Source organism: Gavialis gangeticus, unplaced genomic scaffold (genome assembly GCF_001723915.1).
Source record: "Gavialis gangeticus isolate Ggan-Ray unplaced genomic scaffold, GavGan_comp1, whole genome shotgun sequence".
NCBI classification, from domain to species: domain Eukaryota; kingdom Metazoa; phylum Chordata; order Crocodylia; family Gavialidae; genus Gavialis; species Gavialis gangeticus.
The window spans coordinates 82,157,979-82,171,834 of NW_017729024.1; positions in this window are offsets into that span (position 1 = coordinate 82,157,979).

A 13,856-nucleotide genomic window follows, 5' to 3' on the forward strand; every position below is an offset into this window, starting at 1 on the left:
GCTAGAGTCTGGAACCAGCTTCCAAGTGAGGTGGTGCAGGCTCCCACCCTGGGGGTTTTTAAGAGGAGGTTGGATGACCACCTTACTGGGGTCATTTGACCCCAGTGCTCTTCGTGCCATGGCAGGGGGTCGGACTAGATGATCTGCTCAGGTCCCTTCCGACCCTAGAAACTATGAAACTATGAAACTTTGTGCTAATCAATTTTCTTTCAGTGAAATGTTTGATAAATAGAAAGCTTCTGATAAAAAATTTTGTTTGGATTTGTGGTGAAGTCGTGCCCCAGGGACGGCCATAAAGCCCCTGGCCATGGCCATTTGACTTCTTCCCAGCTCAATCTCTATTACAGCTCTCCCACCACACCTTGTTCTTACTAGAGGTTGTATCAGGGAAGGCTGCCCACAGGCATTAGAGTGAGCCTTAGTCTGCTTGCAGTACCACTAGGACTCTCCTGGACCACAACTGCTTTGATTCGACCATTAAGTTCAGTGAACCCTCTCAGATGGCCTTTGCCCCTGCAGAGCCCTGTAGCTTGGAGGGCTATAATGTGTGTATCTGTGCCCATCCTGGGCACCCACCGACTTAAGGACTCAATGCGTGGCTCCATTTCCTCCCATACACCATGCCCCAAGCCTTGTGGATGTTACTGTGACGTTCCCTCTGTTGGGGCTTTGGCCTCCTTGGGTTCTGCCCCTTTAAGCTAGTTAGGCCTTCTGGCCTGGACCCACTGTACTGGACCTGGCTCTGAGGCACAAGCTCTCAATTGTCCTTTTTGGTCACCAGGTCCCTGGCCCCTGTGTGGCTGCGCTCCTCCCAAGCACTGGGCCCCTGGCCCATTTTCTCTATAGCTTTCCACTGCACCTCTCTTTGGGTTCAACAATAGCTCAGTCCTTGAGCATGCCCCTGGCATGCCTCTCAGGCACTAATGGCACCTCCATAAACCTCCCCTTACAGCCCCAACCCAAACCGCTAGTATAAACAGTAACAATAAGCCATAAGCCCCTGAGCTATAACAGGAACAAACAACAGCGGAAGCAGCCCTCTGCTCTTCTAAGAGGCCAAAACTTTCATCATCTTCCAATGGGCATACCTTTTAGCTCAGGCTATACCCTAGCCCAGTGATCCTCAACCTTTTGCAACTTATACCCCACCAACCATTTTGTCAAAAAACTCTGATCCCACCATGATAGAAACAAAACCCCACTGTTCAAGATGTCCGTTGATTCATCTATTTGAAATGCAAACAACTTTGATTATTTCCAATCAAGCCATGAGCTGAAGTCCCACCTACACGACCTTTGAGTCCCATCAGTGGAACGCATTCCACTAGTTGAGAAACACTGCCCTAGCCTACACACTCAGCTGTCTTGGGCTTTCAGACTCTCTGGTCCACACACCCTTCCCTGGGCACATGGACCCTCTGGGTAGGCACCTCAAACCCTCTACAGCAGTGGTTCCCAACTTTTTTTTGCCATGACCCGCTGCTGGGAGCGGAGCAGAGCGCAGCAGTGGTGGTGGCCCAGGGGTGGAGGCAGAGGGAGCTCCCAGCAAGCAGCACGGCTTGTCCTTTGTGTGTGGCGCCACCGGCATTGCCACCATGACCCTCATTTGGGTCACGACCTGAGGTTGGGGACCACTGCTCTAGGGGTTAAGATAAAACAAAGGCCTGTAAACCCAGTCTCTCTCAGCCCAGGGAACTTGCCTCTGTTACCAGGCCTGCAGAGTTGTCCAGCAATATCCAGGAGCTCCTTACTTCATGGTTGCTGGGGAGAGACTCTACCTGACCCATGCAGGCTCCGGTATAATACAGCTCCAGCCTAAGCCCTTTTCTGGTCAGGGGAGTCCCTCATTAGTTCCCCTCTGATAAATGCAAGCAGCCTCTCAGGCTGCTTGTTCTCTCAAAGGAGCAAGGCACATCCCAGTGCCCCGTGACAGGGTTAAAATGTTTTGGCTTTTCTTTGAAGAAAAACTGAGATCTAAGTATTTTGCTTTTAAAAAACAAATTTAATAAGAATGTTCAGGTTTATTTAGAAAATACTTTCCCCCCCTGATTACTGAGAACAGGTTGGCTTTTAAAAAAAAAACAAAACAAAACAAAAAAACAACCCTCAGTTTATAGCTTTCAAATGAATGTTGAAATGTTGGAAAAAAACATTTAAAAAAATGTTCTGGAAATGATTTCCACCAGGTCTACTTACCATGATGAAAGACTGAGAGCATCTGACCACAGAATGGTATGGCACAAAACACTTGGCTGTCTCGTTATGCTGACATGCTGGTGGCTACAATGGAGAGTATTCCTTTGGCTATTGTCACTTGTTGAGGAAAAGCTTGCTGTTTCTTCAGAGAAGAACTAGCCACAGAGGTCTATCATTTTGTCTTCTCCATGTCACACTAATGTAGCTCATACTAACCGTAGCTCAATACAAACATCAAAAGCAACCTGAAATTGGTATAATCTAAAACAAGAATGGTAATGAATGTATAGGGTCTCCTGTTTACAACTTCTTCCTTTTTCTGTTCTCTTTTATCACATTGTGCCTTATCTAATCTGAGTTGCAAGCTCTTCATCATGGCTGTATGTTATTTTAGTTTCCTCGTATCTGAAATGTGCACATAAATGCTGTATGAATAACAAGTAAGATGTGACCTGCATGCAGTGATTGAACAGTTGCAGAAAGTCGATCGGTATCCCAAATATTTTTTCCTAATCTCTTTCACTGAAATATTGCAAAAATGGTTGCTGCTTGATTTCTGCACCATTCTGGTTTCAGTCAACACCATACAAATCTTTTTTTTTTCAAAATGAGGCTGCAAAAAAGTAAGAATGAACATGATTAAAAGATAAAGGAATATGTAATATCAAGTGGCTCTGATCTATGAAGAGGTACAAGATGCATTTTATTATATACAACCTCATTTACCTATTCCCTACCTGTAACTCATTTTGACACTTTTCATACCATTAGGTTTGTCAAGGAAAATTTTGATGGAGTGCTGCCAATGCAGAGAGAATTAAAGCTGATATACGTAGGGAGCTCCTGAATGGAAATTTCCATTGGGCTCACCCAGCATGTGCCCCCTGGGTGACCTCTGGAGCTGTCAGTCAGCTCTGACCTACTTTCTTCACTGACGCATGCTCAGTTACATTACAGGGCTTGTCCTGGCGCATGCCTGGTGAGTGACTGAGTGAGGTAATCAGACTAGAAATTTCTGTGGAGAAAGAGTTCTAATTGGCCACCAAATTGGTATAAAAGACTACTGAGCCCCTTCCTCGGGGGGAGATCCGTTCAACTGAAGACAGAGGCTGGTTTTCAGGGACTGTCTCTCTGTTAGGCTCTGCGGCCTATCGGTCTCCTCCAGCGTGGGCTCTCACTGTGTTTCATCCCGATCATACCTCGTTCGCACTGTATTGATTCTCCGGTTACTGGACTGTTTTCGGCTCTGATTTTGACCTTGCTCTCGGATCACCCTCGATACTCTGATTTGTACTCCATCATCGACTTACCTGGTTTTTGACCTTGGCTTGCTCCTCGACTATCCGATTGTCCTGTGGGCCTGGCGTCACGACACCACCTTCAGTTTCATCTCGATGTGTTACAGTTTTCGTTCTGTTATTTGTTTACCCCTACATGAGCTGTTGACCAGCCCAAGGACTTAAGGAGTGGGTAGCTGCCCCTATCCCTCACTGGGTAGATAGCAAGGGTTCACTCCAGAACCCCGTGGGCCAACAGACACCTTTGTTGTTAGTTTGTTTACTTGTTCCACTGTAACTGAAGAACATCAGCACCTACGCACCCAACTTAAGTTAAATAAATTCATCTGTTTTAAAAACCACCAAGATTCCCATGCCATTCAGACTCCATTGCCACTAATCCCACCTGTTCGTTCCCATCCGCCACCACCTGGCCGTCCCACCGTGACACCGTGAGCTTGGTTTTCCAACTCCGGGACATGGTGTCATGAACAGGATTAAAGGGAGGCATTAGCGAGTCTGAATTGATCGAGAACTGCCCATGGCACAGTGGGGTCCGTCTGAACACCAACCCGGAGGACCTATGGAACCATGTAATGTTCCCCCAGGCCGCAAACCAGGCCTTAGCCGTGATCCATGGCTATTTGTCCCTAGACAGGATAAGCGGGAAGGATAGGGCTGTTCGGCTTAGTCCGAGAGCCCTGGGCTGTGTGTTAAGAGACTCCCGGGCTGTTTATCGCCCGAGGGAGGAAAACGGGACCGCATCCCGGCTCCGAGCAAAATCTCTGGCCGCAACAAGCCTCAGTCTGGTGCAGGAGTTTGCTCGATGCATTATGTATATAAAAGAGGGAGGAAGAGAGATCCCTCCAGATGGTTTTCAGTGTCTGAGCCTCACGGCCAGATCAAAGGAGCATGAGCTTCTGACAAGGCTCTGTACGGCCCTGGAAAGAGACGGCAAGAGGGCCAGATGGACCAGCCTCAAAAAATGGAAGAAGGGCTGTGTAAAAAATGTTTTATTCAAAGAATACATCTCACTGTTGGGAGAGTTCCTAGATTGGGGAAAGCAGCTGAAGACCGTTGTTGGAACCGCAACCAAAAATTTGGCCAAGCGGCCATTATAAGATGGCGCTGGCCGATCTGAGAGCGCGCCAACCCCTGAGCCTATGTCATCACCTGCCCCGCCCACCAAAAGCCGTCCTCCCACCGAGACGTCACCCATAGCTCCGCCCATCCCAAGCCCGCCTCCCGCCAAAGCACTGTCCATGACCCCGCCTGTCTGGAACCCGCCTCCTCCGAGAGCTCCACTTGCTGGAGCCACGTCACCACCCCTGTACATTGATCAGCGCCACCCCGAGCACGCACGGGAAAGTTGTAATGGACAATTGACTGTATCAAGTGGAACCACTTGTGATCGTTGCAATAAAGTAGCACTAAATGAAACAAATGTAACCACAAGCCAGGATCCAGATGTGCTACCACCATGCACTCCCGCAGCGAAGTCGTAAGTCATCATGTAACCAACACGATACGACAACCACCAAAAGTAACTATAACCGAGCCTATGAATACTATGTCAGCTGAGACTAGTACACCATTGAATGACAATGAAGAAGTGGTAACTGCGTACCCAATCGCGGTGCAGAAACTAGTAACTGACCCTCAAAGAGGAATAAGAATTACGGTAACCACATGATCCAGGACCCACTCCGAGATGAGCGAGCTTAAGAAAGATACATCAATTCGGAGTGACAAAACACCCATCACTTGGCTAGGTCGTTTGGTGGCCAAAGCTGGGAGTGAAACCATTAATCAAGAAGAGGCATTGCAACTCGTTAGGAGTTCTGCATGGAGCAGAGCTAAAGTAGTGGACCCGGTCCCTATTTTAGCTAACTACCACTGGCCAATTCCGGTACCAGCATTAGTGGTGGAGGCCCTACAGTGCAAGGTTCATACCTGGCACGAGGGAGCAGCAGGTCGTGCTGGTGCAGCATCACTGGTCTACGCAATAACTGGGGCATCTTATGCGCTTTGGAACCCAGTGCATCAGGCTTTAAATCTGACACCTGCCCAGGTGCAAGGAGCATGGCCGCATCGGTATGCCACCACACCAGGAGATGTACCTTGTCTGGCCAAAGCCATAGAAGCAGCCACGGAAATCTATGGCGGGAATCAAAGTATTACTGCTTGATTATTATTAAGTGCTTCCGTTAATGGCCCCGTCATTCACACCCTGGGCCAATTAGATCAACTCCAAGGGGCAATGAAAACAAAGCCATCAAAAAGCACATGCCTTATTTCAGATAACGAGTATGAAGTCGCTAGAGCCTTCCCAGTAGACAATTGATACACGAAAACGACAAACACAGGATATGAGAAGAAATCGGCACATAGCTCTCCAAAATACAACCGTAACCAAGTTAAGTATTCCCCACCTCAGGAGAGGAATCAATCTTCCCAGGCCAAATACTCACCGCCTCAAAGATCGCCAATAGAAAGAGCTATGTTTGGGTTCTTGATTGCAAAATTAGATCTGTCAAAAGAAAAAATACGACTGTTAGGAGATGACGGCCAAAGGGACCTAGCAAAGACCCTAGGGTTCCAAGACTATCGAGCCAAACCAAAAAACAAGTAACGGCCATCAGCACCATCAGGGCAACCAGCAGCATGACATCTTACACTGACGGTGACTTGAAACGAAACAACCAAATACAAGAAAAACAGATAGCGTATCAAACGAGACGATATGAACCCATCGCCGACGCACCACGGCAATACGAAACGAAACAGATCGAGCCTAAGCCCAACGAACCAACATGAACCAAATCGAATCAAAACATACAAAAACAAAACGAAACACGGAAAAGCGATCTGAAACAAATTGAACTTAAGCACAGTGAAACGGAACCAAATGACTTGAAACGAACCAAACTTAGGCCCGAACTTAAGCGAAACGAAAGCGTAATAAAGCCTCAAGTAACCATAACCACTTTGCCTAGAGAAATACAGGAGGAAGTGGAAATCGAGAGACTGAAAAAACTAAATGTACGTACGACTGTTAATGTTGTCAGCAATAACCCAAAGATCTTCGATAATGATCAGCACCCGTATGCCACGATCAATGTCCAAAGTCCCGATGACCCGCTCGATGTGACGGTCGCCAAATTCCTGCTTGACACAGGAGCGCAAGTAAATGTAATAAAACCATCCGTCCCGCATCAACCAACAACGAAGGTTATGATGGTACAATGGTTAAATGCTGTGACAGCCACGAAGCGTGTGAAATTTCTTGTTGAAGGTCATAAAACGACTTGATGCAGTATTGGAAAGTATTAACCTTCTAGGGGTACCAGGCATCCGAGCATTGGACTTGAAATATAAAGTGCTTGAAGCGTTGCCCATAATGACCATGCCAGAGACCGAGTGGCATCAACCCTCACTACGAGTAAGCTCCATGTGGCGATACACCCCGATACCCACAAAGCCTCACCTTCAGGAATCTCTTGACAATTTACTAGACGGGTTGGTAAAAAATCAGTCCATCACACCAATCCGAGCCAGTCATCAATTATCACCCGGATGGGGAATACCAAAACCAGGGAAGCTGGGAGAAGTCCACTTGTGGTGGACTACCATGAAGTTAATAAGCGCTGTGCGGTATTAACTCAGCCAGCACCCTGCACTTTGATCCAAAGCCTGAACAAGATGGCCATATATCAAGCAAAAGAATGGGTCGGGATGACACTAGACCTCCAAAATATGTTTTTCTCGATTCCGATAAATGACAGTGAAGGGATCCTAAATATGTGTGTAAGGGGAAGAATGTACCATTGGAATGTCTGCCCGCAAGGCTATTGCAACACCCTGGCGTTAGCAACTAGTGCTATAAATGAGAGCCTTGAGCATTTCTATCAGTGTAATCCCGATGCCTGCCATGTCAAGCTATGGAGTTACATAGATGACATAGCTATAATGGGATGTACGACAGAAATAGTCAGTAATATCACGGCTACATTAGTGCAACATCTGACTCAAGATGGATGGACTGTCAACGAGAAAAAGTCTCAAATAATACCAACTAATCAGATTAGCTTCTTAGGGACCACTTTCGCCGGAGCCATCAGATACGGAATGGCCCATGATACTGTCAACCTCAATCTACAGGACCGGTCTCCGATACGAAAGGCTGATTTTCAATCATTATTAGGGAAGTTAAATTGGTACCGACATTATATTACCCCTCAGCACTTGCCAATATTAGCGCAAATACAGAGACAAATCAGACAAAAAACCAGGCAGAAAACACCATGGTCCTCAAAAGACACCAAAGCTCTTAATGAGTTAATGACATCTGTCCAGGCTACCACTCTGCATGCTATCAATTTTGGAGCGCCTCTAACGATTATAATTGGATTTACAGAAGAACATCTTTTTGTAACCGTTAAAAACCCAGATGAAAATCTTGTTTTTGTTGCTCATCGAACTCTCCAGGCAGCGCAACATAGGTATGGCGTCATTGGCAAGACCCTCCTGGCTGCCCAATTAGCTGAGCCGCTAGCTGTTGGGAGAGGGAAGTTAAAAGCTATAGGGGCAACCCTGTTGCTGCGACTTTTCACGACCGGCCGGACCCATGCTTCCAGGGTGAATTGTCTACCTGGAGCGCCCTGGTATTAAACCATCTCTACCAGTGGCCCGCCTGGAAGCATGAGGATATACCACTGTCACCAGTCATAACTGAACCCTGTAGCATCGTGTTATATGGCACCACACAGCCAGCGTGGATGGCATCAGACGGGTCCACCCGTGAAGGCAGGAAGTATGGTTTTTACTGCCGTCCGTGTTCAGAACATCGAATCCACTCGGGCTGTGACTCTGCTCAGAAAAATGAATTAATGGGTTTCAAAGAAGTAGTACAACATTGTTTGCAGAACCACGACGGGACTCTTCCTGTACCGGTCATAGCCATAGACTCTCAGTACATCTATAAAATAGTTACTGGAACAGCATCCCCGAAGGAACATCTTACATTGTGGGAAGAGATCTACATACTTCTGTCCAATTTTTCAGTTCTGCCGTTAATCCGACACACGCACTCCCATTGCTCCATCCATGAGACAATTGACAAACTTCTAGAACAACCAACTGAAGTTAACGTACTCGCCACCCAAGCCGTAGATGATACCACGTGTGTTGATCCATACGTAGGCTGGCTCCACGAACATTGGGGCCACCCAAGCCCAAAAGCCTGTTACCAGAGGTGGCACGGAGAATCCCAAGAGACGTCTAAATTTGGGTCCCACGAAGACTGGAAAAGGATCGCCCAAGCTTGCCCAGCTTGCGCGAAAGAGAAGCTGCATCCGACGGGAAACACCAAGGGGGCACTCGATAAAGATACCTTTGTTCCAGGCAAAGCCTGGCAGGTCAATTATCTGGGTCCTCTTCCAGGGGCAGCAGTTCCTAATAAAGGACTTATCGTTATTGATTTAGGAACACGTCAATTAACAGTCATTCCCCTCCGAAAGACACATGCAGCAGCTGTCATCACAGCGTTAACAGGTATTTTCACAGTGTGGAAGATTCCCCATGTAATACAATCCAACGGTGGACCTCCGTTTATGTCGAAAGCTATTGAGAAATTTGCAGCATCCTACAACATCAACTGGCATCATCACTTACCCTACCACCCCCAATCTAATGGGGTAGTGGAAAGAGCCGTAGGAATTTACAAGGAGGCATTGTGAGTCAACGGCAATGGCACTTACAAGAATTGGACTAGACTTAATCATGAGGTCCTTATCAATCTAAATTCGACAAAGCAACTGTGGATGGAAAAAGATACCAACCCAATCAAACCGTGGAAACAGAAATTCAAGGCAATAGAACTAGTGTGGATTTCTTTATCGGACCTGAAAAATTGCCATCCTCGAGTTTTAAAGGGCATAATATGTTCACCTGATAAATATCCCAATACTTACCTCACTGAACTTGAAGACAGCACAGGACTCCTACTCGTACATCATAATTGGCTGGCGAGACAAGCGATCACAGATACACCACCATAACTCAATTGTGTTCCCAGCAAGGGGGCATATAGTAGTTTCTCTTTGACATGTGGTGGAAACACAAAGAAATAGGCCCCTAGGTCTATAGTGTAAATAGTATAAGAATAGAGTTTGTTCTGTCCCATATCATTTGTTTTTCCAGATTCAACAAGCCATTGAAAGACAGCCCGTGAAAGACAGCCCGTGATCTGACCTGATTTGACTCACCGAAGGGCGTTATATCTCATTCGACTCGAGGCGACGTAATGACCCAACCGAACAATCTGACTGACCCAGCACAGGAGGCCGCGGATCCGCCAAGACATTATGGGACCGGGACTTAAAAACCCTAAAGTGACTCTCATGTTATATTGTATATATTGTATATATGTTACGGAGATGTCCGAGTGGGACCAGTCAAAAAACACGGTGCTGCAATTACTTTTTGAAGGGCTATTCCTGTGGGGTCTGGCCATAGCAAAGGCTCGAATTGCGCTAGCCAAATTATCCGAGCAAGTCGAGCTCCTAGCCAATACTACAGCGACTGGTTTTGAGTTGATTCATGAGCAATTGCAAGCCACATCAAAAATGTCTATACAAAATCGGTTGGCGCTAGATGCCCTCCTCATCCAACAGGGAGGCTTATGCCAATATTTAAATCTTTCGAAAGATATGTGTTGTATTGGCATTCCGAATGTATCAGTCCCCCTACAGAACCAAATCATTGAAATTCGAAAAATAGGAGAAAATGTCAACGCTGTTTCCGGGATAGGACAAGGATCTTTTCAGGACTAGGTTGGAATGTGTCATCATGGCTAACAAATTTATTAACACCTTTGTTGATGATTTTATTGTTATCATAATCATTACTGCCGTTGTTAGCTGTATTTTCCGGATCTTGACTCAGAAAGTAGCAGCCTTGTCGGTTATGATGTATACACAGTTGCCTACGTACGAAAATGCTACAAATGAGAACGAAATTGCAAACGATTGTTAAATTTATGTGAGAATCTTCTGCATTGACAGCAAGGGGGCATGTCAAGGAAAATTTTGATTGAGTGCTGCCAATGCAGAGAGAATTAAAGCTGATATGTGTAGGAGAGCTCCTGAATGGAAATTTGCATTGGGCTCACCCAGCATGTGCCCCCTGGGTGACCTCTGGAGCTGTCAGTCAGCTCTGACCTACTTTCTTCACTGACGCATGCTCAGTTACATTACAGGGCTTGTCCTGGCACATGCCTGGTGAGTGACTGAGTGAGGTAATCAGACTAGAAATTTCTGTGGAGAAAGAGTTCTAATTGGCCACCAAATTGGTATAAAAGACTACTGAGCCCCTTCCTCGGGGGGAGATCCGTTCAACTGAAGACAGAGGCTGGTTTTCAGGGACTGTCTCTCTGTTAGGCTCTGCGGCCTATCGGTCTCCTCCAGCGTGGGCTCTCACTGTGTTTCATCCCGATCGTACCTCGTTCGCAATGTATTGATTCTCCGGTTACTGGACTGTTTTTGGCTCTGATTTTGACCTTGCTCTCGGATCACCCTCGATACTCTGATTTCAACTCCATCATCGACTTACCTGGTTTTCGACCTCGGCTTGCTCCTCGACTATCCGATTGTCCTGTGGGCCTGGTGTCACGACACCACCTTCGGTTTCATCTCGATGTGTTACAGTTTTTGTTCTGTTATTCGTTTACCCCTACATGAGCTGTTGACCAGCCCTGGGACTTAAGGAGTGGGTAGCCGCCCCTATCCCTCGTGGGGTAGATAGCAAGGGCTCACTCCAGAACCCCGTGGGCCAACAGACACCTTTGTTGTTAGTTTGTTTACTTGTTCCACTGTAACTGAAGAACATCAGCACCTACGCACCCAAGAGTAAGTTAAATAAGTTCATCTGTTTTAAAAACCACCAAGATTCCCATGCCATTCAGACTCCATTGCCACTAATCCCGCCTGTTCGTTCTAATCCGCCACCACCTGGCCGTCCCACTGTGACACCGTGAGCTTGGTTTTCCAACTCCGGGACAAGGTTGAAATGAAATTGTTTACAAAGTAGAGGAAACACTTCAACTGCTTGTTTGGTTCCTGGGATTGCTGTCAGCAAATGCCTACTTCAGTTGGGTGATACTTCTACAAAATAGTTGTTACATTGAAAACTGGACCAAAGTTTTGCTGAATTATTGGTATCAGACTATACTGTAGCTTTGATCTATACTCCCTCTTTGAAGTCAACAAGAGTTTTTAAGTACTTACAGCCTTCTTTCCCTTATATGACAAATGCACAAATCATACTACACCAGTTTCTCAATGACATTATATAAATTCTGTACCCAGTGTTTTAACTTAATTGCCAAGTGTTGAAATAGATAATCATAGATATGGGGTAAAGTTCTTTGCAACTGGTGCAAGGAGGTGTGATTTACCTCTCCCTAAACCAGCCTGGCTATTTATGCTGGCAGGAGATACACCCCAAGGCAAATGGCATTGCCACTTCTGAACTCCCTCTATATAGTTTCTAATGCCACATATATCATAGCTCCATACCTGTGCTGAAGCAGCCTGAAAGGGTACCACTGCTCAACATGTGGAAGAGTAGCAATCTTCTTCAATACAAAGTTACTTTAAAATATATATATCATTAATTTAACTTGTATAACAAAAATAGATATGTGATTAATTCATATACAACACAGCGTGAAATGCATGTGATGTATATATATACACACCTTTACTTGCTAAAACTGGTGACAAGATGTAGGATTTGATGTGTGAATCTAATTCAGATGGGTAGTTTCAAGTAATGAGATGGTGTTGATTAAACACTATTTATAAAGAATTCTATGATCACAGTAATTAGTAAAAGCAAAACCATCACTAATTACTTTCACTCTACATTTCAATGGTTTTCCAAGGTCACCTTGAAAGAGAATTAGTGAAGATGTCTGGATTTAACACTGTACCAGCTGACAGTTTTAAAGCAGTACTGAATAGGATTAGGTGTGCGTCATAGCTTTATAATGCTTGAGGCTGCCACGGTATGGAGAAGATACCTTCTTCAAGTAAAATTAGTTTATTCTATTTAAAACACAAGACTAGTATACATGCCCATTTTAAATTCCTTTAGTAGTTCCTTATGTACAGAAAAGAACAATGCCCATTCACCATTTTATTACTACACAGGTTGCAGGTGTTTAAAAAAATGTGGGAGCAATATTTAAAAGAAATGCTGCTTTAGAATGCAAGATCTTCTCATGCAATTGAGCACTAATTAATAATATCTTCTCAGTTCCACATGCTACTCCATCAATTATTGAAGTTGTTCTTTAAAACTCTTGCAGTTACTGGGCCGGATTTGCTGGGATGCACAGGCTGCTTTGTACCAGCTTGGTGGTACAGTGAAGAAGTTATGTGTTGTTTATACCTGTGGAATGGAGTTAACAGCTGTTTAGCAATTCTGGAGCAGTGAAAAGCTGTCAGAGTTACTCATAAATCTGGTCCATCATTTTGTTTGTCTTTTGGGTACCCCTATAATAGGCTACTTGAGTAATTATAATAGGACTACTAGCATGAGAGCCATTTACACAAACATAGTCTCTTGTGATGTTTAGACTTCTAAGGTTTTGTTATCTACCTTAAGGGTACCTACTGACATTCAGGGAGGTTAGGAAGAGATTAGACCCAAGTTAAAAATGGCCATCCTATACAAGGTAAGTCAGTGGGGGGTGGAGCTGGGGGGACTAGTGGCAAGTGGTCCGGGGGTGGGGGATGGGGGGTAAGCAAGGTCTCTGGGGAGGGGAAATCAGGAGATCGGGGGGCATGCAGGGTCTGTGGGGGGATATGGAGCATGGGAGGCTCCCCCCACCCCAAGGCTAGGGGACATTTTTAGTCCTCTGACCCCGCTCCTCCCCCAGAAAAACACCCTGCTCATTCCTCCAATACTGACTTACTTCCTTGGCTCTTGGCACCAGCACCACCAGGGCAAATGGTATTGGGGGCAGCTTGCAGGATGGGTGTTTGGCTGGCTCAGAGGGGAAGCTGGCTTGTCTGTGTAGAGGGAGTTTGTCCATCTGGGGGAGGGTCCAGGGGGTTAAACAGCTCGGTGCCAGGATAGGAAAAGCACAGCCCCAGGGCTGGGGCCAGTGGTTGGGCTTTCCCAGCTCCAGGGCTGTGGTGGGAACTGTACAGAAGCTCAGTTTGATCAGTCTCACCAGACCCAATCTAAATTAGACTACCTCTGACATACAGTTAACTTAGACCAGGTTTGCCATATTTAGACCAATCTAAACGTCTGGGGTTTCTATACTTAGATTTGCCTATCTAGGCAATCTTAAGTGTAAGTACTGTTCCTGGG